This window comes from Charadrius vociferus, unplaced genomic scaffold (genome assembly GCF_000708025.1).
Source record: "Charadrius vociferus isolate BGI_N301 unplaced genomic scaffold, ASM70802v2 scaffold55, whole genome shotgun sequence".
Lineage (NCBI taxonomy): Eukaryota > Metazoa > Chordata > Aves > Charadriiformes > Charadriidae > Charadrius > Charadrius vociferus.
This window is the reverse complement of record NW_009648444.1, coordinates 977,386-984,082: the sequence shown is the minus strand read 5'-3', so window position 1 is coordinate 984,082 and position 6,697 is coordinate 977,386.

Here is a 6,697-nt window from a genome sequence, read left to right as displayed (position 1 = left end):
CTGCCACAGGCATTCCCGCAGAGGCAGGGAGGCTGGGGGGCTGCCAGCTGCTCGGCCCTTTGCTGCTGGAAGAATGCAGCCGAATGCAAAAACTTGTCACCAGGCTGAAGCCACGATACACCTGTCCCTCCTGTCAGTCTCCTGCAGCAAAGTCTCTCACAGGGACTTGAAAACTCAAGCCATAAAAGTGGGATTTAACTAGCCTTATTCTAGAATGCAACATGTAACACCCATGCTCCATATGTCCCATGATGGGAATGTCCATTTAAACCGTGCTATGTAAACAAGACAACAGCTGCGGAATGGCATGAGCTGTCCCGCAGTAATTCAGAGAAGAGTTAGGCAAAACTTTAGAGGAACATTCCTTTTTGTTAAATACCTATGCCCAGAGAAATGGGAAGAATGTGTGATGGGAATCAGTGTCATCTCCTTTTTTATTAAGTGGGGGAGCTGTGAGAAACCCGTTAGAAGGAAGAAAATGGCTCCTCCAGCAGTGAGAACAAGGGAAACTATTTCCCTTTTTCATGTTGTTAACAGTCTTGTGTCTAGCCTGGAAAGATAACACTTGGGGAAGCTCCTAGCGCTCACCTTTTATAGGTCAGCAGTGTGGGAGCCCTGGAGGAATGTACTCTGGTAAATGTATGGAAACGGCTGGCTGCAGCTGAATCAGTTGTTTCCTCCCTGGAGATAAATGTTTGTCTGCCTTTTTTCTCCTCCGTTTTCTTAAAATCTAAATTAGACTGCCATAATGCAGAGAAATTTCCTGATATGTCTCGTGAAAGCACATATAACGAATGCAACAACAAGCACTGCTCAAAGCCCTGCTTTTTCTATTTGTTGGCTGAAGTGAGAGGAAAATGATTGTGGCTTTGTGTTTGTTCCTTCAGTGGGCTTTTCTTCCACATGAAAACAAATATATTAATATCTGGTTAAACAAAATATTTTATTTAACTATAAATCAAGCATCTTGGCTGTTTCTCCCCCCACACTTTCCTTTATTAAACTTGGATAAATTGAAAATAAGCATCTCCAAATTGCAGGTCAAAATGCTTGACCACCCTTAAAAAAGCAGCCTAGTGGATTGATTAATTTGACTTTAACCTGAAAATAATTAGTTCTACCAAACTTTCATTATTGCTTAATAAAACTTCTAGCATTTTCTTCTGCTGTGGGTACAATATATGTACTGACTTTTGTAACAGACACTAAGATTTAATATCCTCCTAGGCAAATATTGACCAAGACAAGAGGTCAATATTAACCTGTCAAATCAATAAATCCAAACATTCACATTGGCAGTAGTTAATCTGCTTATACTTATTTCAAAAAACACCCAAAAGCCAAGATTATCAAAGAAGTTAAAGTTGCTAAAGCTTGGAAACATACTTATTTCTCACATCGTTTACAAAACTAGTAATAAGTGTTTACTTGGAACATGGAAATTTAAAGTTAAGACCATCATAAATCTTACCTACTTTGACCTAACCAGAAACTAGGAATCATCATCACACACACGCTTTCCACATGGATATTTAAAAGCCGCATTTGACGAAGGCAGCTTGTAATTTCAGTTCCCGAGTGCAGGCCTGCAGCGTCAAAAGTGAAAATTGGGTGCAATCTCTTCCATATACCTTCTCTGCTAAACAGCCTGGCTACACTTACTTGCACTGAGACACTGATAGCTCGGGGGGAAAAACAACCTCTTGGGTAGGGGAGGAGAGATTTTAATGGAGCGATTTCTTTAAAGCGCTGTGTAGGAAGCCAAAATCTGCATTTGTGAAGGTTTTCAGCAAGGAAATCAGTACAAGGTGTCCACCCTAAAGAGCTTTCCATCTGTGGTTATGGAGCAGTAAGACTTCCTATCAATGGTTCCAACTTCCCCTAAAATTCGTTATTTATGATGGCCTTGTGATAAAAAGTTAGCATCCTGCCTGAGTTACAGAGAAGTGGGCATACACCTCATCAAGCTTTCAGAGAGGATTTTGAAAAGAATTTCCCACTTACTGCATTAATAACCCTGTGTTTGAAAGAGGTACAGCGCAGAAGCTGAGAGCAGAGGGGGAACGGTCTTCTTTCTCCTCTGCAAAGGACATCCTTTAATAGAATATTTAAGGTCTCTGGACCCTTTCTGTTTATTTCTAGAATTCAAGCAATATCCTGGCTATGGATTACCCGTGAGCTAGAAGTGCAAATCGCCATGCAAATGAGTACGCTGAGGACCCTTATTAACAGAAAGGCAACAAAGACTCTTCAGCAAAAGAGAGGGGTAGCAGGCAAGGATAAAAGGTTCCCATGGGTCAGCTGTGGGGTTAGCAGAGGGAATTCAAGCCTTGGAGCTGAACCATCAACAACCTCTCTCCGTTCTCACAATGGGGCATTGTTCCAGCATCTCAGTGATGTCCTCTATTAATAATGGTGTATTCTCTTTGAGTAGCCTGCCCTAGAAACCATATGGATTAGACATCAAGTCCCACATACTTCAGTAAGGGGGAAAGAGAGAAAGCATAGAAAAGCTAGGCTTGCTCTTGCATTCCTTCACTGTTGAGGGCAAAGGAATAACACAAAGCATGCAGGAAAATATTCTTAATAAGGTGTGTAATCTGGTCGTGAAAAGGGGAGGGAAAACACAACTGTAACACTACCGGTTTGATCCTAGCTTTCAACATTGGGATCACGGTTTTATTCTCTGCCCTTCTTGTTAATGCAGCTAAAGTGGAAGAGGTTTGCAGAGCACCATTTATTTCAGTTGTCAGCTGTAATCACGATCACCATCACTTGTACTGCGGCTGTGCCCCCGTGTAACAGGATAGGGGGTCCCCCATTCTCCTAGACCTTGATGAAGTATAAAAGACATCGATCCCGTCCTGAACAGCTTACCATCCAACCAAGAGGCAACAAGCCTGAGCAACATAAAAGCAAGCAGTGAGGCAGAGGAGGTGCTAAAGGCAAGTTTATAGCATTTCTTGGTTACAAGGAATAGTTTTATACCCAGCCAAAGGTGTCCAAACAATTTAGAAGTGCTACGCTTATTGTAAAATGAGTAATTAAATGATAACAGGTCTGCTCAGGCACGGTTCTGCACAGTCCCCTGAGCATGCTGAATATGGGGTAAGTCAGCGAGTTCATGCTTAGGTTGCATTAAGAGTTTGTTTTTCTCACGCAACTCTAATCCAAGCCAGCTACAAAGAGCTGCAGAGGTGGCAGGGGAAGATGAAGTCGGTTGTGGAGGACAGAGGAGGATGGCCATGGAGGGAATACCAGCAGCAGATGGAAATATGGTAGTGGGTGTAGGCTGAGCTATCGGCCCTTGGCATCAATGTTTTCCAGCAGCCAAACCCAGTACTGAGAGCTCAGAGGCCATTGGTACCACACGTGAGAGCAGCTGCAGGAACTAAAGGTTTGTGTGGTGGGTAGTATATAACAGATGACTCTCAAAGGCGAAAATGAAGATGCATCCGCAAGCATATTCAGAAATGAGGCATTTGAGGAAAAGCAACATGACTAGCTGCGCAAGCTAAGTAGGTGGATAGACGGTGGGCTTGTCTACAGGGGAAATTTAGTACCGACTAAGCTAAGGTGTGAATTTATACAGCCCTAGCTACCCTGCACTGGCTTCCTGTGTGGATAGCCTTAATCTGCACTAAGAATGCTTTTGTGAGCACAATGACACATTTACTACAGGAGTTAATGTAGAGCAGCTTATGTGCTGCAAATTCACACCCCGGCGAACGCCGTCCTGCCTGCCTGCCCCTGCTGATCACACAGGAGCGCTTTTTCAGCAAGGGGCACTTCAAGCCAACTACCGTCAGGGAAAGCATTTCCAAACGCTGATGCTGTATTGGGGCAGGGCTGCCTGTGCAACCTCGTGGGCAGAAATCGTTAACAGGGATTGAACAGGGATTCTTGTGAAACAAATAGGGCTGGATTTTTTGGTAAAGTTGGGAGGGTATCCCCAAGGAACAGCTTTTTTTCTCTGAGGTGTCCCAGAACTATTTTATATTAGTAAATAATCTTTGAGTATATGCATGCTAATATGCTTTATGTGTCATATAGATATGATTTTCTTTCACCAGATACAAAAGTTTATTTACCTCTTTGTTGGAAATGGTGAAACTGAAATACAAGTGAAATGATGTACCTGAGATCACATCCGGAAAGGGACCCCTAATCTTCTGATACTAAGCCCTGCTTTTAGGAAGTCTGGCTGTCGTAAACCACAATTTTTTGTCTCTGTGAAGGGAATAAAGAGAGGACACTTTGGCCCAGCTATGAATCTGGATCCAGATTTTGTAGCTGAGGCACTGCAATATATGATCGTGCTTGCTGGAATGCATCAAAAATAACACTTAAAAGAAAGAGGCTTTTAACAAATCCCAGTCACTTCTGAAAAAATGTTCACTTTAATCCTGCTGACGTTGCTGAGACCCTTAATCCTGGAATTGTCTCGCTTACTTGAGTACACGTGGGGGGAGAACAATCTGGTTCTATAGAAACAAACATACCCTTTTTATAAGTGATAGGTTAAGCATGCAAAGTCTGTCATTACCATAATGACAAGAATGATGCTCTATGAAGAATACTAATGCATCCATACTCATTCCATCACGGAGGACATGTCACTTTTATTATTGAAAGCTGCTAATGTGAATAACACAGAAAGGTTTCTCTACATTTCCCATTTTGCTGAATAGTATGTCACATTGTCACATCACGCTGTTATATGATCTGGTAATGAAACACCATAATGCACTTGTGCGTGGAAACAGACTTAGGGATACGGAGAGTACATTAGCCCTCAATTATCTGGCCTGGGATGGCCTAAATTTCAACCTTCTGGATGCTTTCATGTCTTGCATAAATGCAAAAAGTAGCATTCAGAACTGACAACCAGCACTGGCTGCAGGAATGTAATAGCATCTTCTGTGAAGGCAGATGAAAAAGTATGCTGCTGTACCTGGAAATATTGGGTACTTATCGCAAATCCCACCTGCTCTTAACTCTCTCTGATTTTACCCTTAATGTTTCACAAATAAACAAGCTTCCATAAACGCTCAGCTATGTCATGTTACATAAAGAAGCTTCAGTGTGCCGCTTTGCGGGGATGAAGCTGTTTTATAAGTGGACGCTCCAATAGGAAACATCTGTCCCTATTATTTATGGGCATGCTTTAAGCCACTGAAGCGCTGATTCTTTACTATTTCCTCTTCCCTCCCTCCTAGTGGCCTATTCTACAGTTTGCCAACTATTTATAGTCTATTCCAAATGTCCTTCTCTTCTTTCCAGGCCTGAAATTAGCCATGATACTACTCGATATGCTGACATTTCTGATGCTTAGCATCTAAGGAGATGTCTGCTGCTTCCTTTCCAGATCAGAGAAGATGGGTACAGAGCGGGTGAATTCCTCAGAACTCCAAGGCAGCCAGTTCACTCAGGCAGGGAATGGCTCTGTGTTACCATATCCCATCTGCAATGCTATCGTTACATGGTTGAATAGCAGTTTCCATTATAAGCCTCATTTTCCGGGGTTTGTAGCTCATCCGTAACTGGTCATTAAGGTTGTCAACCCAGCAGTGAATATTATTCTAAGACTTTGTTAGAAAATTGGCTTAGCTTGGGTTTGGATTTGTTTGTTTTTTTCCTTTCCGAGCTGAAGACTAAAAATAGATTTTAGATGTGGGCTGTGAAAATCTCGACAGATAGCAGTGCCCTCACCAAAATATCATGGGTACTTTGACGCACATTCTCAGCAAGCAGAGCAGCACAGACCGAGACACAGAGCTTGAATTAAGGTTAATTGAATATCTTTCTGCATCTTCTGTACCATTCCTGGCCTTCCAGCTCTTATTAGAGACACTGTCTATATTTAGCTTTCCCACACTAACCCCATTCCGTCTGTATGTTGGACCTCATCTCACAGACCCTTCATTTAGTTTAGTTTTGCTCAATTTCAAAAGCAGAAAAGAACACTGCTAAAAGCTCTGTACACCTCCAAGGAATGTAAAATAAATTCCATGCTTTGATGGTGGTTCAGAGCATTACGATTATTTACAGTTGTGAGTTTCACCCTCCCTCTGCTACCTAACTATATTTGCTTGTCCATCTATGTCTCCACAGGGCAAAAGCAGAGACTCACTCTCATGGGAAGGACCACGAGGAGGAGGTACTTTCTGTCCTAGTTATTGAGGCTGAAGGAAGAACCGTGCTCATTCTTTTGTGGGAGAACATCTTCAGCTTCCAGTATGCCTAATTCTTTGTGAAACCTGGGTACAAGAAAAGCAAGCCATATTTTTGGACGTCTTTTGTCTCTGCTCTGGTTCCAGAGCCCTCTCTTTTTCCTGCAGCTCTCAGACAATGTGTCTTCAGATGGATTTCTCAACACACTGAACATCCACTGCTGAACGTCTGTAGTGTGGAACGGTCACCTCATTCCCTCCTGAGCTTGCCTGAGCTCCTCTGCAGCCACAGAATTTCTCTTTCAGATAATGTGGTTGTAGCAAGCTGTCTACCATGCTATTGAAAAAGACTTGCATCCCTCCCTTGATTTAATTCTGTGTCATGGTCTGACTGTTGGATTACAAACAGAGCTAGGACTTGCTTTTATTTTCCTTGCAAAACGCTGTGAACCCTTGTGATGAAGTCAGGCAAATGGCAAAGGGTGTGATAAATTAATAGCCTTGTCGGTTGCCTTTGGAAACCA